Here is a 23,365-nt window from a genome sequence, read left to right as displayed (position 1 = left end):
CCTGCACACCTGCCCTGGCACAGGAAGGGACGCCAGGGCCAGTACGCCATCGGGCACCACTTGACACGTCTCTGATGGCAGCCTCTGCAGCTCTGTAGACCACTTCAGTGAGCGCAGGACTATGTCCCCTCTAGGAGTTGACTGGGGAGGATGCAGTGCTGTCTTACCTGCTGCTCGAACCCTGTGGGCTGGCAGTCGACCCAGCGCTTTTCAGAGACACTATATGCACTTCCAACCCTCCCGTGGGCCTAAATGCACACATGCAGACCTGACTACTTTGTATTAACCTAAATGATTTTTAAAGAAGCATTTGGGACTATTAGTGTTTGTTGCTTTTCTACACAGTCTGGTATTTCTGGTGTCATGCATAGACTTTGCCTCCCTGGAAGGAGCAGAAGGTACTCCCCGAAGAGCACATGCAGTGTGAGCCTCCATTTCCCCACGCAGTCTAGACTGAGCAAACATTTTATGTTCTATCAGTGTTTGTGGTCTGCAATTAAAAAAGCTAGGACAGATACAGGTTAGTTGAGTTCTTCTGCAGAGTGATTTATTACATACACACAGGCCAGCAGCTGAACACTGCAGCAATATGTCTGACCCGCAGAATAAGTACTTTTCAACATTAGCATTGACCCAGGCGAATTACACAAAGATGCCTGCATAATTATGCCTCTTTGAAAGGCCTTTCAGAAAACATACATGTGCATAAAGTGCCTTTCATTTGAAGAACACGAAGTGTTTTGGGTCTTACTCCACTCCATTTACTCTAAGGCCCTATTACCCTTCTGTGGCAGGGAAAGTACACTAGGCTTGAGCCCTGGGGGAAACCACAGATGTTTGTATCCTGCAACAAATGTTTCTGGGTGCCTACACTAGCATTTGTGGAGGTAATCACTAAATGAGTTACCATGGGGCCACAAACTTGGCTATAAATATGTGCACAAATTTCACGTTTCCTGGAGCAGGAACTGCTATTTTTTGTGTACAACACCTGACACAATGAAGTCTTGACCTGGTTAGGGTTCCTGGGCTGTCCTGCAGTGAAATGGTAAATAAAATTGCAATAATGATGTTTTCTCCTTTCCTTCTGCATAGTATTATTGCTGGGGTGTTTTTGTTTAGTGGGTCTAATTAGCAAACTTGTGGAGCTGCTGCTGAATGAAAAGGATTTGGAAGAAGGCATATTTTTGCCATTTGTGAATACTGTCCACTTTAAAGCAGGGCATGGGCTCCTTGCAATTTTGTAAGAAAGAAAAACATGTTTTTTTTACAATAGTAATGAATTCTGTGCAGTGCAAAAGGTCATATAAAAAGCAGCAGGAGGACAGGATGTTGGGATAAAACACTGAGCAGATTTACTTCCTAAATTAACATTTCTCTCTCTCTCTCTCTCTCACTCTCCCTGGAAATTTGTGGAATAACAGCATCTTGTGCTAGACAAAGGAAATGAAAAAGCATTAAGTACAGGTATACTGCAAACACAGTAGGCAAAATACTGGGACATTTCTAAAGAAGACCAACAAAAGAACCCAACAAGGAATGCAGATTTAAGTGGAAACATGCAATTCAGCTTATCAGCAGCTTTACATTTTATTCATTGCCAAGAGTCAAATGTATTGGGAAGATGTTAAGTGGACAAGTATACGTAAAAGTTGTCAAACATGATCAACATGAATGAACTCACTGAATTTATGAGAAACATATGCATTTGCCCATGTAAGTACAAAGTTGTGTTGTTATACCTATATATTTCATGAATCTGAAGAGACTGTACCAACTGCATCCCTACCGCAATTTCATCGCAGTCTTGGGTCGCTTACTAAGCTAAAATTTTCCTGGTGTAAGTGCCTGAAAATGCAAGCTCTGATAACATTGCAATCCAATTGATTGAAGTGTCACTTCGAACACCTTGCGAAGTTTATGAGAAAAGCACATGCATATCTGTTGCTTCACATTTCTGGCTGGGCCCTTCTGTCTACTTTAAGGTCTCAGGAGGACTGCTCTTAGCTGTCCCAGACCAGGAGGAGCATGGGGACACCCTGGCAGCAAGACTTCCTCCCCAGATCCTTATCCGCTTGGGGAAATGACCGTGGTGGGAGTGATTTATCTTACTGCCCAATCTGTACCTTCTGAGCAATGCAAGAAGGGACCAGCACCATTCTTTTTGGTTCCCCGTCCTTTTTCTTGCCAAGTAGATGTATAAAGTACAGTCCCAACATCTCTGCCTGTTTTTCTCTTTTAGCCTCCTGGTGAAGCTTGTTGTGTGGGAACTCCACAGGACTCTGCTTCTAATTTCTTGCCTCACTGTCACACTTGCTGGGTACACCAATTCATCCTCAAGTTCCTGTGGGATAAAAGGAAGATTATGTTACCTGTTTTCTATTTCAGGCAGGAGTTTCGGAGCCCCTTCCTGTCACTAGTCTACAGGATCCTGCAGGGCTCTGCAAGGATAATCTCTTGCAGAAGGGGAAAAGCAGAGAAGGCTCCCATGGCAGCAGCATGCCTTCCTTCCATCTCTCTCCATCTCTCTGCATCTCTCTGCCTGCATCCTCTCGATTTTCCTCTGCAGAGAGGAAAAAGATAAGGTTTGCCCTGTTTTCCTTTCCAACAAGCACTGAAAGATTACCAAGAGGGCTGGGAAGAAGTAAAAATGATAAATATTAAGGAAAAACAAACAAACAACAACAACAACAAAAAAAAAAAAAAAAAAACCTGCAAGATAGAGAAGTGTATAACTACCAAGAAGAAAATGACAAAATTTTAAAGAATGAAGAAGAGGAACGTGCAGAAAAGAAATCACGATCCCAAGTATTTGAGTAGCTGTAGCCTCCTCTACTGCCGTAGTAATATGCACTTCCTAGGCTGGCTCAACTGTGCAAGAGCATTTTGTGGTCAGAAACAGTCATTTCACACAGGACCTCTTGAAAGGATCATAAAAGCCAGTCTTGAGAAAGCCTTTTTATGAAACATGCTGGAATATGTTCAAATTATCCTACATCCAAATTATGATTCCAAGGGGCAAGGAGAAAAAGTCAACATGGTGTGGTGGACTACAGCATACATTCACATTCTGCCTGGGGTTGCTCTACCTCTTAATATGATAACTTAAAAATTTAAGATCTATGACCAATGCATACAAGTCACCTCCTCCTTTGCCTTTTCTTTATCATCTTCCTCCCAACCTTCCTCTTAGTCCTTTGGGTCAAAAGGGCACAACTTCCTGTCTGCCTCCTAAATCCTTAGTCTCTTTTATTCTGAAACAGGAATGAGCTGAATATGAATTTTATTTTGCAGATAGCTGAACATGACAACATTTAAAATAAATAGGCACAGAATATGAGTGCTTTTATAAAGAAAAAAATATGTAAACAAATTGATTCCCTCACAATGCTTGCAAAAAAAAAAAATAATAATAATAAAAAAGACATGGAAAAAATCTAAAGGTGAATATAAAATAAAATCCAGACCTGTAAATTTTATTTTATTTTATTTTATTTTATTTTATTTTATTTTATTTTATTTTATTTTATTTTATTTTATTTTATTTTATTTTATTTTTTTGGCAAAGAAAGCCAAACTTATTGATATATCTTCCAAGTATGGAAAACACATATTTGAAAAAGTAAAAAAAATAAAGGGAAAATGCAGCACCATAGGCCTGAAAGGATCAATAAAAAGAACAAATTGAATGAGCATCTCAGAGGCCAAATAAATGCTGAAACGGTTTGAAAAGAACAAATAAAATAATCCTAGCTAGCAGAAGAAAATCTCTGCATCATAACTAGGAAAAAAAAAAAAAAAAAAGACAGTTTGGAAGATGCTCTATTATCTTTCCTAAGAGTTTATATGCTAAATTCTGATGCTAATGAGTCCATAGTATAACATTTCTTCAGTTGATCATCATGTTACTTAGAAGGATATTTTTTTTTTTTTTTTTTTTTTTTTTTTTTTTTTTTTTTAAATGAGAGAATAAGGCTGCTTTGAAATTTCCAGATATTAACACCACATACACTCCACCACAGTGTGTAGGTTGTTTCCAAGCTGAAAGCTTTAGAAAAATGTGCAACTGATCTGCTGAGCATAATATTTCTTCTAATGAGATCTATAAGTTAATCAATTTAACATGCATAACAGAAACTGTTCTGTTCTCGCAATTTTGAGGAAGAACATAATAAAAACCACACCTGAAAAACCACACAGAAAAAATGTGTGGTCAGAGGCCTGATCCTTACCTGCTGAATGCTTAGTATAAACAGCTACAACCTTTTTTTCCACTAGCAAATTAATCCTTATTCTCAGTAAACTTTGATGTTCAAAATGCAGTCTTGTTCAAAAAACAAAACAAAACAAAACAAACAAACAAAAAGAATATGTATCTGACTAAAAATAGGGGTTTGGTTGTTATCTGTTTTGTTTTTCTTCTTTTTTCTTTTTCATGATTTTAAGACATGTAAGAAGTTAAACAGGGAGAGATTCTAATTATTCAATACTTTTGGCTTACTACATGCAAAGTGACAACTGCCAAAATGTTGAAATGAAAATGTGACAACAGTTTTATTTATTTATTTCAGGGATTTTACTGGTTTTCTTGACAAAAAACTCCGAGACCTTTGGTTAGGACATCACTGCAAAGTCTTCCTGAAACTACTTAGACAGCAATGACTGTCCAAAGCAGCCACATCTGAACTTTTTTCAGTTCACATCTTTCAGATCAATAAATTTCTTCCACCCCAAATGTTGGCACCAGTAGTGTACTGTAATCTCATATCATTGCGGAGCAATGCTGTACATAGCACTAATGTTAGTGAACAAACAGAATTTCTGTTGTCTGCATAAGCTCACAAAGAGCTACGTTTGAAGGTATAGCCCTCAATTTGGGATATCAATATATATGGTATTAGGTATCAGACATAACTGAACACATTTTAAGTGCTTTGATAATTTTTATCCTCTTCTCTTCTCTTCTCTTCTCTTCTCTTCTCTTCTCTTCTCTTCTCTTCTCTTCTCTTCTCTTCTCTTCTCTTCTCTTCTCTTCTCTTCTCTTCTCTTCTCTTCTCTTCTCTTCTCTTCTCGTCTCGTCTCGTCTCTTCTCTTCTCTTTTCTCTTCTCTTCTCTTCTCTTCTCTTCTCTTCTCTTCTCTTCTCTTCTCTTCTCTTCTCTTCTCTTCTCTTCTCTTCTCTTCTCTTCTCTTCTCTTCTCTTCTCTTCTCTTCTCTTCTCTTCTCTTCTCTTCTCTTCTCTTCTCTTGCTGTTTGCTTGATAGCTCTTCTGAGCAGACCTTATTCATGCTACATACAAGGAAATCAGAGATATTAGATTAAAATATTAGGTTTCCATGCCCTTTCCATCTTTGATATTTTCTCTTCTATTCTCTGGAAGAGTCCTGTCCTCATCTCACAGACAGATGACTTCTTAAGTGTAAATGTTGCGTGAAGTCAACTAGCATGTAACTTATGGAGTGACAAGGTGATATCTTACCGGCAGAGACTGCCTCCCCCATCCCCCCATTTTTTTTAAGCAATGTAATCAAAAAGGCTAGCATATAATGCCAGAAGCCCTAACTTTGATTCCTGAGACTTCTCCTCCTCATGTAAGTACAAATATGTATCTTTCAGACAGATGACCTCTTTTTTTTTTTTTTTTTCCATAGACCCAAGGAGGGTGACAATATGGTGATTTCCAAATCACTGCAAGATAACAAATCCTCTTAAAGATATGAAATATTCTCACAGTTCAGAAAAGACTTGAAGCAGCTAAGTAAGTTCTCCATTCCTGAAGCAGAGGACCATTGCCAATAAGTCCTTGGCACTTCCTGGCACCATTCCCATGAGACTCACATCTCAGTTCCTTCTTTCACCTTACTCAGTACTTACACAGAACATCAAAGAGAGGTGATGAAACAACACCCAGTTGGGAAAAGAGGCACAGACTCTGTTTAGGTAGAGCTCCATGGAAATTAAGCAGTTTTGTAAACAGAAAAAAAAAAATCATTAAAAGGACTGAAATGCTACAATTACAGATTTTCTTTGTGCCTAGAGGTCTCTGAACTGGCAAAACCTGCGCCTACCTTAAGACAAGCTGGCAAAGCCACACGGAAGCAGGACAGAGGTGATTTTTGCTGGGAGAAAGACAGGCATCATAGAAGTTGCTGTTTCCTCTACTAGACCACACATCCTCAAGGGCATCTGTTTCTAGATTATTAAATTAATCTTTAGCCTGTGACTCATTTTTGTTTCTTCACAAACAAACTCCCTTGACGGCTGTTCTGCTCGACTGAGGGAACTGTCAGATACTAAAGGAAGGTTTTTTGCATGCAGAAGAGAAATGGAAGTGGAATCAGTGGGACCTGCAAGGGTAGATGCAGTCCTGCTCTAAGTATGACATATGGCCATGATTTAGTGATTTGACCCTTGAGTGCATGGACTCTGCCAGACCATGGTAATTGGGGAAGTGTGAGGAAGGGGAAGGAAACCCTTTCAGCATCACGGTAAGGCCCAGCTTCGTTACCTCCCCCACAGGAGACACAAGAAATTATTCTATCTTTGCTAATTTCAGAATTATACAGAGCACTCATCTCTTTTTATGGCTTTACCTCAGGAAAATCCTCATAGAAATATATATATATATATATATATATATATATATTATTACTCAAATTATAAAACAGTTTTTTATTTTGGGAATGAAGAAATAGTTGTTTGGAGGTGTTTGTAACAAAGTTCGAACAAAGAAACAAACCTGAGAATGCAGACTCTGAAATCATCATTACACTTTCAAGAGGCTGTCTTTTTCCATCATTAAAGAGTCTTTCACTGGAGCATCCCCTGTCTACTTCCACAGAGCCCAGGTTCCCACTGTGACCCACCCTGCCCAGCGGTGACTCAGTGATAACGTGTTAGCACAAGCATCAAATGAAACCGACTGCCTATACATCTCATAATTCTGCTTTTACTAATGCTGGTCTGGGAGTGTGAAGGTTTCTACTTGTCCTAGAGGAAGCGATGAGTTTACAAACTTATGTGCATAAGTGGCTGGGGAAACTAGTTCAGAGAGCCAGTGGCCTCAACACTGTCAGTCTGGCTGTGCAACAGGAGAACCCTCTGGAGACTGAAGCAAGCTGTTCGCTAATCTACTTATTTCTTTTTTTTTTTTTCTTCTGTGAAACTCAGTAGAGAGTGGCTTATCTAATATAGTTGATCAGAAGTATAACTGATAAATTAGGGTAAAATACACATTTCTTTTGTTTTCAATGAATTTTCACCTTGTTTTTAACAAATGTTGTTCTTGTTGAGATCACTAGCACATGTGTAATTTTACACAGATGTCTTCAAGAAAGGAAGACTCTTGCAACCTTCTGGGGGAAGGTATTGAACAATTTGCACTGCTTTTGAGGTTAATCCAGAGAGCAGAATGGAGTTATCTATACCTTCTGAAATGTGGTGTCACGAGGCTCTGATAAACAAACCAAGATTATCTAGAGAACCAGGAACACCAAAGGAGAAAGATATAGAGAAGGAGGAGCAGGTCCAAGGCCGTTAAATAATCTGTGTTTTACTGGCATGGCTCTGGCTCCCAAGACAGTCCAGTCTTTCCTTGTAGCCTCTTGTGCATGTTGAACAAGAGATTAATTTACGTCTCTTGCAGAAAAGAAGAGCCAATGAAGCCTGTCTTCACATGGCCTTAAATATTTTGTCTGTTTCTTTTTTTTCCGGTGCCTAATAAGTGCAAACTACAATTCTCTCTGATGCCATGGTTAAGGCATTTATAGTATCTCACCCCATGGACTCACATTTGCCCATGGCCTGCTGAGTTCACTTACGCTTCCTCCTGATATAGCACTAACATTGTCTTCTTTCCAAGAGCTAATATTCGTGGAGTATTCATGGAACTTAATGTTGGGCCTTTGAGATCATTTCTGTTAATGAGAAATTTGCATTGTTAGGGAGAAATGGCAGGTGTATCCATGCAAACACACTGACGTTTGGAATCAACAGGCATACGTGCACTCACTGGCACTCACACACTCATGGTGTGTAACCACTAAAGCCTAATTTATTTAAGAAAGTGGACTAAAGATGTTTCTCTCTTTTGGGGATTGGGAAGCCAATATTTCTTTCTGTAACACCCATAGGGGTTCAAAATTGTTCATAATTAGCCCAGTGAAATTCTGAGTGACACCAATGACTTCAGTACAGGTCTGTTAGTTTAGACATGAGGGAGCCTGAGCAGAACATGAACTGGAGTGAAGTCCATTAACCACAAAAGCAGAATGCTCTAACACAATCATAAATGACTGACACATGCACAAGTATAGTTCCCACTGCTAACTGCGATCTTGAGATTTTTTTTTGGAAAACCATTGCCCTCATCAATTCACAGTGTCAATGTGCTAGTTTTAAACATGGTGTTATTTTAGGGACCATTCATTGCTGCATGTTAGCCTTGTGATAAATTATTTATTATTTAGATATATATTAAGAAATAGTATTTATAGAAATAAAAGGGTAGAACCTTATAATATAAACAAGTGAAATAAATAGCATTTAAATAAAACAAAGGCTAACTAATAAAACTTCTTAATCAGTTTGGTAATCAGTAAAGGCACAATTTTTAAACAATTAATTTTTTTGACTGCATTATTTTGCTCTTCATACTATTAACTTCCTATAAGTCTAAACATTTCCCTTTATTCTATTTGACTGTTCCATTTATCACGAAAAGAAAGATAAAAACGAACAAACAAACAAAAACGAAATATATACCTTCTCAGAAAAGGTGAAGAGAAAATTTAAAAGCTGGTAACTACAAGATACTTTTAACTCAGCAAACCTCATCCACGCAGAGGGATGAATTTTGTTCTGTGTTATTTTAAAGATAATTTTTTAAACATCTACTTCCTATTTGCTATTTCAATAAACTGTCTGAAACATCTGCATATTTCTAAGTTTCTGTCTTTTCACATTATTTTAATTTGATACCCCAGTGGATCACCTATTATTTTACACACCTGACCTTCATTTATCATAGTGTACAAGACTACAGTGTAATTCTCTTCAGTCTTGATCACCATCATGCCTTACTGCTGTTGCAGGGGAAAGACTGCTCAATGATCTAAATGAGAAATACATGTGTATACATCTGCATTTATATATGCATAGGGTTATAAAACATGCTTGTGACATACAGAAGAGCAGCCCAGCAGTAAAAGCCTACCCTCCTGACTGCTCAGGAACATATTCCATTAACATTAACTAAGCTTATCAAGTCCTGGGCTTTTTTATTTATTTATTTTTAATCGTATTGACTTTTTAGAGTGAATTAGGACACTGCAGCCCAAACCAAAGGCCCTTACTAATTTCCTTATTTATTACTAGGAGCCAAGAAATCAGTCCTGTACAATTCCCACAAGGATGCAGACAGAGTCTGGACAGACAGGCAAGTGAGAAGTGGGAGCTAATGAATATTGCTCTAGTGTCAGACAGGTAAAGCACTCCCCCCTTCCTGTTAATTCAATCGAAACAATGAAGAGAAAAACCCAACCCGCCCTTGTCTTGTTTGGCTTAGACATGAACCCTTGATAAGACTCTGGAAAACAAGAAAGTTTGTAATAGATTTGAGCTACCTTTGGCTGAGTAACTTATATGTCATAAAAATGTGAATATAGTGGTGTACTTCTGCAACCAATGTAGACTCAGCTTGATATGCTGTAGATAACAGAAAATGACTGAGATAAAGAATAATATAACATTTTTACTTGAATATGACATACTTTACATTTCTTTACAGAAAGGATATCCCAGCAGGAAGGAGAAAGGTGGAGCACAATCCCTGTAGCATTTCTTGTTCTGCATTGTGCGAAACTTTGTAGGGACACAGGAAGAGGATACGGAAGTTTCTACAGGAAAACGGAGAAAAGTTCAAACATAAACAGCATCCAAAAAAATTTACCAACAGTTTAGAACATTTCCTTTTTCTCTTTAAATACTTGAAGACACTTACATTATAGTTTACTATACATTTCTACGTATATCCACTTTTGCAATTTCTCTCCCAATAGCAGTTTAAAGCAATTTTTAATGTGAATTATGCAAACTATATTCTGTGTGCTAATGTAAGCAATAATCTATTTGGTATAGCATTCTCCTTTTAGCAGAAAAAGTGAATGTTGGATTAACAAGTTTATCTTGCATCCTCTGCAGGATTTTGAAGGAACTTGGTGTTAAAGAAGATGCTCCTGAAGACCACTTCAATAACTGAAGGCCACTGAAGTCAAAGGAAAGTTGCTAAAACTCCAACACCTTTTGAACAAGGATGGGCAGTCTTGCTTCAGCCAACCTTTAAGAATGTGCTTAAATCTCTTATTGCATGCAGCTGAAATGTGGGTAAAAGGGTTATAGCTGATGCCTTCCCTCTCTTCTTACCTGGGAGAGTTGTGCTTCACCAGATGGTGCTAGTGGTTGGCAACAGCCAACTTAGCCATTCTCCTAAATTTGTGGTTGCTTGAATTTTATTTTATTTTATTTTATGTTATTTTATTTTATTTTATTTTATTTTATTTTATTTTATTTTATTTTATTTTATTTTATTTTATTTTATTTTATTATCTTAAGTACAACATGAAAGCACGTGGTTAACTCTTCAGGGCTTCTTTAAAGAGGGTGGATGTTGGCTTGTGTTTATAGTCTTTGGCTAAGTCTGGATATAAGGAGCATACAGTTTGTATCAAAAAAGCTTTCATTTAAATGTGTCATCTCTTGATAACAACTGGTCAACAGCACACAACAAAATATGAGACAATATTCATATAACCATAGCTCTGGCTATATGTTAGCAATTTTCATAGAACTGCAACTATCACTAGTACTTGGTAAAATGTTATCAGATAGGCAAATGGATATCGGATTTTCAATGTGTACATTTAAGGTACAGGCAGAAGAGCGGTCCTGAAATAATACATAGCAAACCAGCGTGAGAAAGATGCACAAACTGGGAATTTCTGAAGGAACAAAATCAAGTTTGCATTGCCTGCAATTAAGCCTGCATTACTTGTGTTTTTAGGAGGACCAAAATGCTGTCACATTTAAATGATTCAAATCTGGGTATGGCTACACTGAAAGGTTTCTGTACTTGTATTTTAAATGCATGGGGAAAAAACACCAACAAAACACATCCCAACATCCCATCATAGACAGCAGAAGAGGAAATTCACATTTTAGCTGTGCTGAAGGCAGAATATTCATGTATGTCTCTTATCTATGTATCCATGTCTCCTACCTTGAAGCACCTATTTGGACAGCTACATTAGCTGGGAAAGTTCCCCAGGATCTCTGCTAGAGAGCAGAGAGATGTGATTTTCTAGCAAGCAAAAGGTAGCTACAGTTATGCTAATGACAGTCATTTCCCATAAGAAACTCACAGTACATGTGCTTTATGGACTGTACCAATGGCTGGTTAGGGGTTAGTTTGGGTTTTGAAAGCCCAAAGACATTTTGAAGATTTATTTGCTTTTCCGAAGTGTCTTTTATATGAGTTTTATAACTGCGGCTATTGAATATGAGAACAGGTAAGGCTTTAAGAAAACATTGATTATTAGAAAATGCACATCACCAAGATAATTAACTTTGTAACAGCAACACGATAACACAAACATCGGAACATTATAATCAAATACACTATAATTAAAAGAAATAAAAGAAAGAAAAACATTGTCATTTGCACCTAACTGAAAATTAAGGAGAAGTGTCTCCCCAAGTGTGTATCATACAGGGAAACATAAAAGCTTCCAAGGTCACATGTTGAAGACAAAATCTGCACAACTTCATTTGTCAGCTAGAAATCTTAAAATTAGTGCGGGTTGAACAGAAGTGGCAGTGAGTCGCGCTCCATTTGACCAAAAGCATTTGAGAACAGTAAAAGCAGTTTAATTATATTCAGATGCTATGGTGATACTTGGCAGCAGAAATACCTTGGTTAAGTTATATTTAGAGATTAGGTTAGAATAAAATAGACAGATGGGAGGCAGGAAAAAGAAAGAAAAGATAGATGAAATGCAACTAAACTTTTACCTCAGACCTTTAATTAATTAGTCTGGGGAAAAAAATGCAGTAGAACAGATTGAAAGATTTAAGAGAAGCTCAGTGACCTCTCAAATAGTTAATCTTTGTGTCTAGATTAGACCACGGGTTTATTCAAAGATTCCCGGAATCCTCTTTCCCTGTTTTCACGGATTGTTCATTTAGGTGCTATAGGCTCCTTCAGCACACAGCAGCACGGCATTCCTGAAATGACAAAAAATTGTAGGCAATTGCACTGCACGCAGGAGGTAATTCCTTATAAATCTTTCACTAAGAAGGCAAACCTAATGAAATAGCAGATGTTAAGTGATGCTTTTAATCTAAACATGTTGGGTCATGTGCTTTCTTCCACAACAACACACAGGGAAAGCAAAACATTCAGGAAAGCAAAAACGTGCCAGAGGAAGAGGAGCGTAAAAGCGGTCATTTCCCCAAACACTCCTTCCTGATCCAGCACCGCAGCCTTCCCGGGCTGGGTAGAGGACAAGGACGGACACCAAAACATCATTCCCTCAAGACTGCATGTAGATTTCTAATCGCAAGGCAGCAGTAATGCTCATTCACAGCCTCTGCCAGGAGGGACTGGAATGCGCTCCCCAAGGAAACAAAAGTCCGTGGGAGGAGGGAAGAGGCTCCTGCTTCTTTGCTGAGGTCCTGCCATCTGCACAGGATACTTGCTTCGTGGTGTGAAGAAGCACTTAGCCCTCCTCTTGCCTCTGATGGCAAACTTTTTAGGTTGAAACTTGCAGGATTTCTTTGTTCCAGAAAATGTGGCATGAGGTTTTCAACCTTTTGATGCTGACATGCAATGTTTTTTCCCACTATTTGGATCCAGCTTTGAACAACACACACAGTTTTGTCATTGTCTGCCACCTAAACCCTTTTGTAAAGCGCACAATTTTACTCAAGACAGGTGAGCAAAATGCCCAGGAAGGAATAATTCTTGAAGTGGAGCAATGTGTAGTGCCTTCTTCGGAGTTTCCGTGGGTTTAGAGTCAGTGCTACACCCTGGAGGTAGCACTGTACAGTACTGCAGACTGGCTCTGCTTGCCAGTGAAGCTGCCTGCGAGATGAGATAAAACTGAAGACCAGGCCACTTCGTGAGCAGAACGGATCCCCCGGGACTTTTTGCAGTAATGAAGTTGTTGGCTCTGAAACTCACCTTTGTCCAGCTACAGGGAAGTGTGAAAGAGAAAAGCCAAACCTGCTGGAGGAACATTCATCAATATTGATGCGACATTTGCAAGGCATTGAAATAGCAATGTTGCGGAGGGCGACCCAAAATCCTGTATGAATTAGGCTGTTGTTCCAACTCAGGTGATCAGGTTCTATATAACCACCTTCCAAAATCCCCCAGAAATCCTCCTGCAACCTGGCAGGTGGTTATTCAAGCCAGAACTACTAGAAAATAAAAGCAAAGAATGGTTACTTCTGATTTTGCCAAACAACTTCTGGTGGCAGATGTCAAAAAGACCAATACAAATGTGAAACCTCTTCACTACAGAGCTTGTAATCTGGAAAGAAATACAAAATGTTCAGAGAGGGCAATATAACATATACTTTTATTAAATATACTTGCAATTAAATTAGTAAATGAAATGACAATTATTTCCAACAGCTTTCAACTTTGTTCTCAATAATTGTACATGATTATAAACATCTATGTACATTTAAGGAAAAATGTGTACTGTGAAGTGGCATTACAATTATTTAATTTAATACTATAATTACAGTCGGACTGAAGACTCCGAGTGAAATTACAGTAAAACATAGACCAACAGACATGACCCTCAGCCTGGTGAGTGTAGACAGAGCTCTGGAGAGCAGCAAATCTGTTTTTTTTTTTTTTTTTTTTTTTTTTTTTTTGATGTTGGAGTTGTTTCTTTGCTTTAGATAGGTTAATTATAGAAGCACATGAGATTTATGAACATTTTAAAAATACAGTAGAAACAATCTGAAAGGACAGACAAAGCCTGGTTTCTTAATTGACATAATCTAATGAAAATGAGGCAGAATTATAGTCACTATACTTAGGAATGCTTTGGGGCGATTTTTTTCAACAGAAAGCCAGGTTTATAAATACGGGCTCTTTTACAAACTCTACAATCCCTAGATAAACAGGCCACAGAGACATCTTGGGTGCATATGTTTGTGCAGAGTTCGCCTGAACCCATCAGATTAGGGCTTTCAGTGGCGGTAATGTGCCTTTCTGGTGGAAGGGGAGCTGTCTCCAGTTACTCCCGGTTCTCTCCAAGTGCGACAGCTGTTGTCTGGACCAACTCTGAGCAATGAACAACAGCTTCCAAAGCTAAACCCCCAAATCTCAACAGCTTAAGGACAGGACTCGGGCTTTATAATTAACAGTTGTGATGGCAGTATGCGCTGATGAATAGGCATGAACAGAGACATGGAAGTTGACTAGTGACCCTGCTAAAACATAACCAGCATTTTTATGACTACGTTAACAAACAGGTTTTCTGAGTGGAATTGCTTTTGCAGAGGAAAAGGGCTCCTACACAAAACAAACCTGCAATTTGCCTCGTCCACCACCTTGTATTTTCGTATCAGCTAGTCCTTAAGGATAGTGTTAAGTCTAACCTAATTTAGCTAGGTAGCTAAATTGGATGAGAGAATTTTAATGACAACTCTGTAAAGCACAGTGTTTTTATCAAGCACAAAAAAGTCTCAAAAATATTTTCTAGATGACATCCATATTACTAGAATCACTAGCCCTGGCCAAAAGCTCACATTTTCTTCCACTTCCAACAGAATTTTCTGAATTTGTGTTTCCAACATATCTTGATGGCTGTTTTCAGTTGAACAAATTTCTCACTTTCTTCTCCACCATCCACAGGGTGATATGAAGAGCCCTCCCCCAGTGCCTGCCCAGTCTCCAGCATGGCAGCTTTGTTTAGTTTTCTACTTCACTACCTTGACAAAGAAGAACTAGTGCTGTAAAAAGTATTCTAGTACTCATGATAAATAAACATGTTCATTTTTTAACCTTTTTTTAAGGACATAGCATTATTGACGTTGTGTGAAAGAAAAGAAGTCTTGGTTTGGAAAAGTCATATTGGCTTTGAGAGTTTGTTCTCTCAGATCTCCACACCACTGGTACTGGTCAAGGCAACTTTGGAATGTCTCTGCTTCTTCTCATCTTCACACAATTAATGGAAGATAAATGCAGAAGATGAAGGTAGGTACCCCCAGCTGTTGGTCCAACATTGCGTTATTGGGACTGTAAAAGCCCCTCTGGCTGCCCTGCTTTTGAAAATCAGGTCTTCAGTTGGACTTCCCAAGTGAAGCTTGATTCCTGCACCCTAGTGACTTAAACAATTAATGCTAGGACTTTGTCCTCTCCACGTTTTAATCTAGGAAATGTGCTGTCTGGAGTTAAACGTTTTCATGCTTCTTGATTTGGGAAACACCAAGAGAGCAGACCTCACATCCGTATTCTGATTCAGAATGACTTCTTGAAAGGGAATTGAAGAAAATGACAAAGTTATGCAATTTGGTGTGCCAGTACCGTGTTACGAGGAAGAGAAGGGGGAAACCCAGCCAGCTTCCAGACTCCCACCAGGCTGCTCCCCGCCAGCTGCTCGGGTGCTATTGACTCATGCTTGGTGGCCAACTGCGACGAGCTTTTTATTCTCATGGGAGCATGGTTGTGTTCCCCGTGACACTGCAAGGAACAAGCCGTCAGGGAGGTAAAGCACAACCACGGCTTCTGTGTCACTTCAGGTTGAGAACATTTGGAGCTGCGTTGTTTGAACGGTAACTCTTGGGACTGCTAAAAGAAACGGTAAAATGAGTAAATCTGTGAAAAGAAACAGCAGAGCAGTATTGATTGTAAAGTATTGTGTATTTAACATCGCTGATGCACTTTATGCTGGGCAGAGAGAAGATGTGTCCCACGCTCTGGGAGTTTCCAAATAAAATCGGGAGTAGCGAGGATGTAGCGAAGACACAAGGACGTAACACCAAGCCTGGGAAGTGCTTTTAGCAAATCCTTTCCCAAACCCCCTTTCCGTAAGCCCAACTCGCAGCTGAGGAGCGCGGCTCGGAGCCCAGCACGCCTCCTCCCAGCACACTGCCTGCGCTGCGGGGCGCTCCGCTCCCTCTGGGGCTCGGCACCTCGAGCACCCCTCAGCTCGGCTCGGCTCGGCTCGGCTCTCCCCCTTCCCTCTCCTCACGGCCCGGCGCCGGCTCCCAGCGCTCCCCTCAGCAGCCCCGGGGTCCCCGTGAGGAGCCGCCGGGTCCCCCCCGGGGGCCGCCCCCCTCTGAGGGCCGAGGCGGCCCCGGCGCCTCACCTGCGGGGCCGTGTGGCCGAGCCGCGGTGCCGGCGGCGGGGGCGGGAGGCTCCTCCCCGGGGGTGTAGCGCAGGAAGAGGGGGAGGCCGGGGAGCCGGCGGGGCTGCCGCTGAGGGCTGGGAGCCGCCGTGAGGGCAGCGCCATGCGAGCGGCCGGCGCTCCGGCCATGCTGCGCGGCGGCGGGCGGAGAGAGGGGCGAGGGGAGGAAAGGGCTGTTTACACAGACTGCAAACCGCCTGGGGAATAATGCAGGAAAGGAAGTGAGCCGGCTCGCTGTCTGACTGCCCTGACTTCCTGCTCGCTCTCTCTCGCACAGACACACACGCACACACCGACAAAAAAAAAAAAAAAAAAAAAAAAAAAAAAAAAAAAGAGAAAAAAAAAAAAGAGAGAGAGAGACTGAGAGGAGGGGGGGATCGGGATCTCGTTACAAGAGCAACAGAGCGCTCGCCGAGGACTGTCAGCATGGGCAGCCGGGGGGTTTTACCCAGCTCCCTCTAAAGCACCGGGAGGCACCGGGAAAGCCCCGCAGGCTCTGGGTAGGTACGGGTGCTGCCGCGCCGGGACAACCCCACAAAAGTTTCGGGGGGCTGCGGGGAGGGCGCAAACCCCCTTCTTCCCCCCCCCCCCCCCCCCCTTCGGAAAGGGGACCCCCGCGGGTCGGGGTGCGGGGCGCTGCGAGGGGAGCGGGGGGGGGCACGGACAGCGCCGCCCCGGGGGGCTGCGGGGGGACCGGGGGTGGAGGAGAGGGGATGGGGTCCCCACAGACCCCCTGCAAAGCCCCCCAGCCGCGTCCTGCCCCGGTGTGTCCCCCCCCCCTTCGGGCAGCATCACCGTAAGGGAGCCGGGGGGGTGGCACCGCCGAGGGGGCGCCGGAGGGGACCCCGGAGCCGGCGGTGGGGGTGAAGGGGGGAGGCTGCCGCAGAAACTGCAAAAGGGGCTTTAAAAAAAAAAAAAAAAAAAAAGTGTCGGGAGAGTTTCTGGCTTGTCTGGAAACAGCAAGACTAATTGCCATGCGCTTCCGGTTTGAAACTGGCAGCAGACAACATCTTGAAAATGAGTCACTGCAGCTCACAAAGAAACTCTGTGGTTTTCTCCCTCTCAGGTTTATATATTTGCTCTTTTTACAGTTTCCTTTGTAGTCCTCTGCGTTCTGCCCGGCCCTCCCCCTCCCCACTTTGCTGAGCCACCCCCTGCCCCAAGACCCCTTGGCCGCCGCTGATAGTTTCCACGACCAGCCGAAAAAAAACAAAAAAAAAAAAACAACCCTGAAAATGTTTGTAAGGAAAAAGAGAGAGAGAGAGAGAGAAAGGGAGAGAAAGTGGAGAGTTGTTTTTGGATCTGGCTTTGCTGAAGGTTAGAGGGACTCTGATGCTGCAGGGGGAAAAAGTTCCCTGAATTTTCCACTGGCTGCAGGAAGAGAGCCCATTTAGTCATGGCTAAGTAATGTCTGCACACACACCAACTAATCTCATTAGGAGTTTCCGTTCCCTAACACAGGAGGGTTTTGTGAAGCCCTGTCAGCCTTCCTAGCATTGCAGTTGAAAGGGAGACAAGTTACATCTTTATTTACTTAGGGGTGTAGTGCTGGGACAAGTTTGTACAATGCAGCATCTTTTTGGTCGGGAGGACGACAGGGGTTGGTGGCTGCATTTGATTTCAAGCAGAAAGCTGTGGTTCCTCTCGTATTTTGCTCGCGCAGGCTTCTTGATTATTTCAGATTGAATGCAGTTTATTAAATATTTGCATAAGGTGAAGTGCAGAAGTGGGGAATGCGGAAGGCTGTGTTAAGATAAACATAAGCTCTGCATCCATGACGATTGAATGTGATTGAATGATAAAAAGACACTTGTGACACGGTGCTGGGGTGATGAGCCTGTTTCAACTGTATATTCTCTCGTGTAGCCTTGCTGTATTGGCACTTTCTTTACATGTTTAGTTTTCAAGTGATATTTATTTTGTATACGTCACTTTTAACCTAGTGGTTTGTGTTGTTATTTTGATTATTTTGTGGTGATTGGCTTTCGTAGCAATCATGAAAAAAGTCCACGGTCAGAATTAGAAAGATTTTTGCCGTGACCCAGTGATCTATAATGTCAATTAGAAGTTAACTTTTTTTTTTTTTTTTTGGGGGGGGGGTGTCTGGAGAAAACAAAGAAAATGGAGTCTTGCTTGCAAGTGTTCTTTTCCTTAAAGAACCTTAAAGAAACGTCCAAAATGTGAATAAAATTGCAAGTTAGAGGAAACAACACTTAGCTACTTAACTTGAATTATTTTGTGATATCATTAGTAAATGGTGTGCAACAAAAGAGTAACTGGATGGAGGACTAATTGCAATACACCATGTGTTTACCTTTGAGGATCTTCAGTGTTTCCTGTACTTTCTATGTCCAGGCTGCACAGAAAAATTCCTCATTAACGTCACTTTATGGAGGAGTTTTATTAGGGGATTACTGACACGGTCTCCAGACACAGATGCCCCTTGATTTCATGGTTGGGCAGAGAAAAAAAATTCAAAAATAATATATAAACCAGAAAACGCCTGACCTCTGTTCCAATTGAATGCAGTCATCAGGTAGTGAGAGTTATTTTCTGGCTTTGGAGTTTTATTTCTTTTGTAAAATCCTAGATCTTTAGGGAGAGGTACATCACTATGCATAACATTAAAAAATCTGTTGAATATGTTAGGGAACAGTTGGCTTGATGTACAACACCCAAACTCTTATCGAGGCTTTTTGAGGCTTTCCCTTGCTCTTATTATCTCTGCTTGAGATATGCACCTTTAATTGCCCACTTACTGCGTTAAACATTGCTGGAATTTCAGTGTGCCATCTGCTGAATCAGCGTAGGTGAAGCACGTACATTGGTACGTACAGATATGCAGTGCAGATATCCCATACACATCTAACTTTCATATAGTGCATTTGCTCAGCGTAATTAAAAACATCTTGATGTCTGCACGGAAAAATAGATGTAGTAGTAATGTACCAGTTGTGTGTTCTGTATAGTTGAAACAGTGAATGAGAAGCAGTCCATAGATTGTATTAAAGGTACAGCAGTTCGGTTTGGAAGAGAGAAAAATCCAAATACCCAACAGTGCACGATGGTTTTCCACTTATGTAATAAAAAGGTCTTAGAGGTGTTTCACTATGATTTTATTCTTTCCCTCTTTCAATTTGTGAAATACAGAGTGTGTGAGAAGCAAATATACTGTTGGCTAAGGGATGAGGTGTTATCATAACTGCTTACATCTCAGTTTGCTGATCACCTCCATGAGTTGTTCCTAAAAAGAAAAAATACAGGCTTTTGTCCTTCTCGGTATTGCCAACTCCTCCTCTATGCAACAGCTGAAACCAGCAGCACAAGCTCAGGGGAGAAGCTCAGCTACAGCCTTCCTTGTAACTGTGTTTACAAAACACAACACGCATGGATGCTTTCATGTGTAGAAACAAAAATCTATTTTGTTTTACCCATTAGCAAACAAAAATCTATTTTGTTTTACCCATTAGCACTTCTCACTGCTTACTGATGCACGGTGCTTCTTTGCTATTACTTAATATTTCATTAAACTTAAATCACGAAAATAATTCAAGCGTCTCGCTCCAAAGACTGATGTATTCCCCTTTGCTCCGTGCTAGGTTTGATGATGTACACGTTGCTGTCTTGTTGTATTGCCGTTCTTGGGCTGGAGGCCAACTTCAGGGCATGCTGTGATTGTGGTATTCGTATCGGGACGGTGTTGCTGGTCAAGTGATAGGATAGCTGGAATCTGCCTTCTGCTAACGTCCTGTTCTGGAGGACTTGGATGAAATACTTTTGGCAGGTTCATCGTGGTGCACAGAGCTTGCTTTACGTGTGGGAAGACAGGTATATGCACTACTTAGGGACTCTTGGGTCCGTCAGCTGTACAGAAAATGCAAATCTTAGCTGTGGGAATGCAATTACATGGCACTGTGTGGCTTCAGAAAATCAAAGGAAAGAAGTAAAGCTGGAATCAAAAGATTTGGTCAGTGAAGGTAGGGAAGAGTGGAAGACCCGGCGTGCAGTTACATGTGATGCACGTATGTATAAACCCTTATTTGAGCTGGTGTACCTCGGTGGCATCCTATACATCTTGTATGGTCAGGTATTTACAGTTATCTCTGTTCGGTTAGCAGCTGTGTGTCACAGTGCTGAATAACCCCAGACAGAAAAGGACTGGTGAGTGGAGCAGTGCCACAGAGGTGCGGCAGGTTGCACCCCTGCATGCAGCACACGATTTATCGTCCTTCTGGTGGTGTCAGTGGCCCCAGTCTGCAGCATGTCTGAAGGCTGGGTTTCTTTTTTTTCTTTGGCACCTATAACAGGGCATGGCTAGCCCGAGCAGGTTTCAGAGTGCCGCTGGTTGTGAGCAGTGGTGCATGGTTGGTAACTACACCCAGTGGCTCCTGCGGCTGGCTGTGGCTTTGGGGCCTTTGGAAGCCACCTTGTGCTGCCCATGCGGGGAGCCAGTCACCGTGGCCTTCCCCTCCCTGTTCCCCACAGCAGGGAATCTTGCAGCCCTGAATCCTTAGGCAGGTGTTTCCTTGGTGTGTGGCTTGCTGAAAGGGTCATCTAATGTTCTGGAGGCAGTCGGGAGCTCTTGAAAGATCGAACGTATCTGTTCTCGTGTTGGAGTGTGATCGAGTCATTGAAGAGGGGAGTGATGAAAGAATTAGTCATGGTTTTTCGGGAGAATGTCAAGGTGTAGGAGCAGGAAGTCCAGCTCACTGCTCTGCAAAACACAAGGCCACGTGTCTGGAAACAAAGCAGCTGAAACACCAAGCACACCTTACCCGTGCACTTCACGAGCAGAAAGCTCACCTTTGTCCGTAAAACTGTCTTAAAACCCCAGCCAGTTTGTGCACCAGGAATCGTGTCAGAATTCAGATTCTTAAGGGTTTGCTTTTAAGAGTGAATTTTAACTCAGAAGCTCTTTGAAGGAGACTTGCTGCTTTTCTGAAAGCAAAAACTGAACAAAACACCTGCCGTTAGCATTGATACAAACATAGCACGTGCCAGGTAGTTCAACTCCGACTAGTAACTGCGCAGACATTCTGCATGTTTAATTTTACACGGGTGCTGTGGTGCCTTGGGGGGTACCAAAAGTACTCTGGAATTCTCGATCTGTCTATCCAGTGTCACTCATGGTCAGGATCTCACAGTGTGATGAATAACTGACTATTTAGGAAAATATTTTAAGTCATGTTATAGTTAAGAACACCAGAGGCCAAATTTCGCCATGCCGTTAGCAGACAGAGCTCAGCCGAAAGTTACCCTTTCTATCACTCCTGTGGCATCACAGTTACCAGTACGGTGTCTGCCCTTGCCCGTCTTGCCCTGGTAGTGCTGCTGTGGCTATCTCCAGCAGTGGTTTTGGGATCCGTCATTACTTGGAGTGGTTGCGTGGAGCCGGCGTGTCAGCGTGGCAGTCGCAGTGCGGCGCTGCCCGGCCCGTGGGAGGGATCCGCTGGGCCCTGCCCGCGTGGGCCACACGGTGAAAACTGCTCACCTGGGTGGCGACACCCGGGAGCTTCTCAGATAAATAGCTGTTAGCTACATAAAGTTTCCTGAAGACTATACCACATGCTGTTTGCACAGCGGAGGAGTTAGGTACAGCTCAGGCCCTTCAGGAGAAGGGTTTCTGTAGGATGTCACAAACTGGGTCTCTGCCGGCCAGTTGGCTATTTTATGTATTTGAAGATTCAGGATACAGCTTGGATGGTCTTTGCAGATACCCATTACTACATGCTGATGGGTTTGGGCTGCTGTGCAAACAACACGCTCTTAGTTTCTCCAACTTTATGCGATTTTTTCTAGATCTTGTGGATCCTAAGTGGAAGATCACGCGAGGTACTAGGAGAGGAAAAGCCACATCTTACACACTATCTCATTGCTTTAGCTGACATTAAATTATGTAATGAATCAATTGGTTGTAATTTTTCTGATGCTTACCAATCACACAAAATTGGTAAAAGCTCTCTAAGCACTAACCTAAGTATGAAATTCTGGTAGTGTAATTTTACTAGGTAGGTCTTTTTTTTTTTTTTTTTTTCTGAAAATGCTAGTGAACCAGCAAAGAAGAAGTTTATGTAAAATAACATTTCATACAGTTGTACAAATAAGAATAGACTTGGCTTATATAATTCATCTAAAGAAACTAAATGCCTTTAATTGATTGACCTCCTATAAGTTTCCCGTTCTTGTTTTGCAAAACAGCTGGCAGTTTGTCTGGAAAGCAGGTTTCTATTACACATGCATTTGTCTCTGTTGTGGTGACAGCACCTCTTCACTGCAGCTCTGCATCTCACTACTTCTTTTTCTTTTTTTGATATGTAGAAAATTGATCGGATATATTTGAGTGTAAGCTTTTGGGGAAGGATGCTAATGAGTGTTATTGTTTTAAATGTTTATCTTGTGGTAATGTTGAGTGGCCTCTGTTGTATCAAGTCACAGTACAACACAAACAAAAAGTTTATAGACTCAAGTGCCACTATTATCTCTTCCCAGCAATTTACAGTAATTCACGAGAAGAAACAATCTTTAAAAAGCACTTAGAAAGTAAGAGCAAATTCCTGTTGGTGCTATGTTAGCACAATCTGGAGAAAGTTGCCTACCTTCAGAGCATTTCTTCGGTGTTATACTAACACGGCTGAGATGGGAATTGGGTTTGGAGTCCAGATAGGGGCCCCTGTGGAGCCTGGTGACTCAGAGCAGACTCAGAGCAGCCGGCATGTGTGGTTAGGCCAGCAAGCTGCTGGCGTGGAATTGGGCTGGTACAGCAAGCACGGCTGCAGCTCTCCTCCTGCTGCCGCTGCTGCAGTGCTGAAGGTCTCCGATAGAAATGCTTCCAAAACAGAGCGGTATCAAGGCTGGGCTGATTCCTGGCCTTTCCTGGGAACGGGGTGCAATAACACTGGCTGCGCAGTCTGGTCCAAGTTGGGGAGAGGGGATGTGGTCTTTA

General features: G+C 41.8%; 1 protein-coding gene across 2 annotated transcripts in view; it reads left to right on the top strand.

The window, feature by feature from the left end:
* Positions 1-16,757: 16,757 nt before the first annotated feature.
* Positions 16,758-23,365, top strand: part of ELK3 (ETS transcription factor ELK3) — a 34,344-nt gene continuing 27,736 nt past the window's right edge. For both annotated transcript variants that reach the window (XM_032208001.1, XM_032207999.1), the window contains exon 1: positions 16,758-16,922. The gene's annotated coding sequence lies outside the window, so the exon portion shown is untranslated. The remainder of the gene's footprint in view (positions 16,923-23,365) is intronic.

Source organism: Aythya fuligula, chromosome 1 (assembly GCF_009819795.1).
Source record: "Aythya fuligula isolate bAytFul2 chromosome 1, bAytFul2.pri, whole genome shotgun sequence".
NCBI classification, from domain to species: Eukaryota; Metazoa; Chordata; class Aves; order Anseriformes; family Anatidae; genus Aythya; species Aythya fuligula.
The sequence above is the reverse complement of the archived record's forward strand: the minus strand, read 5'-3'. Positions and strand labels throughout refer to the sequence as shown.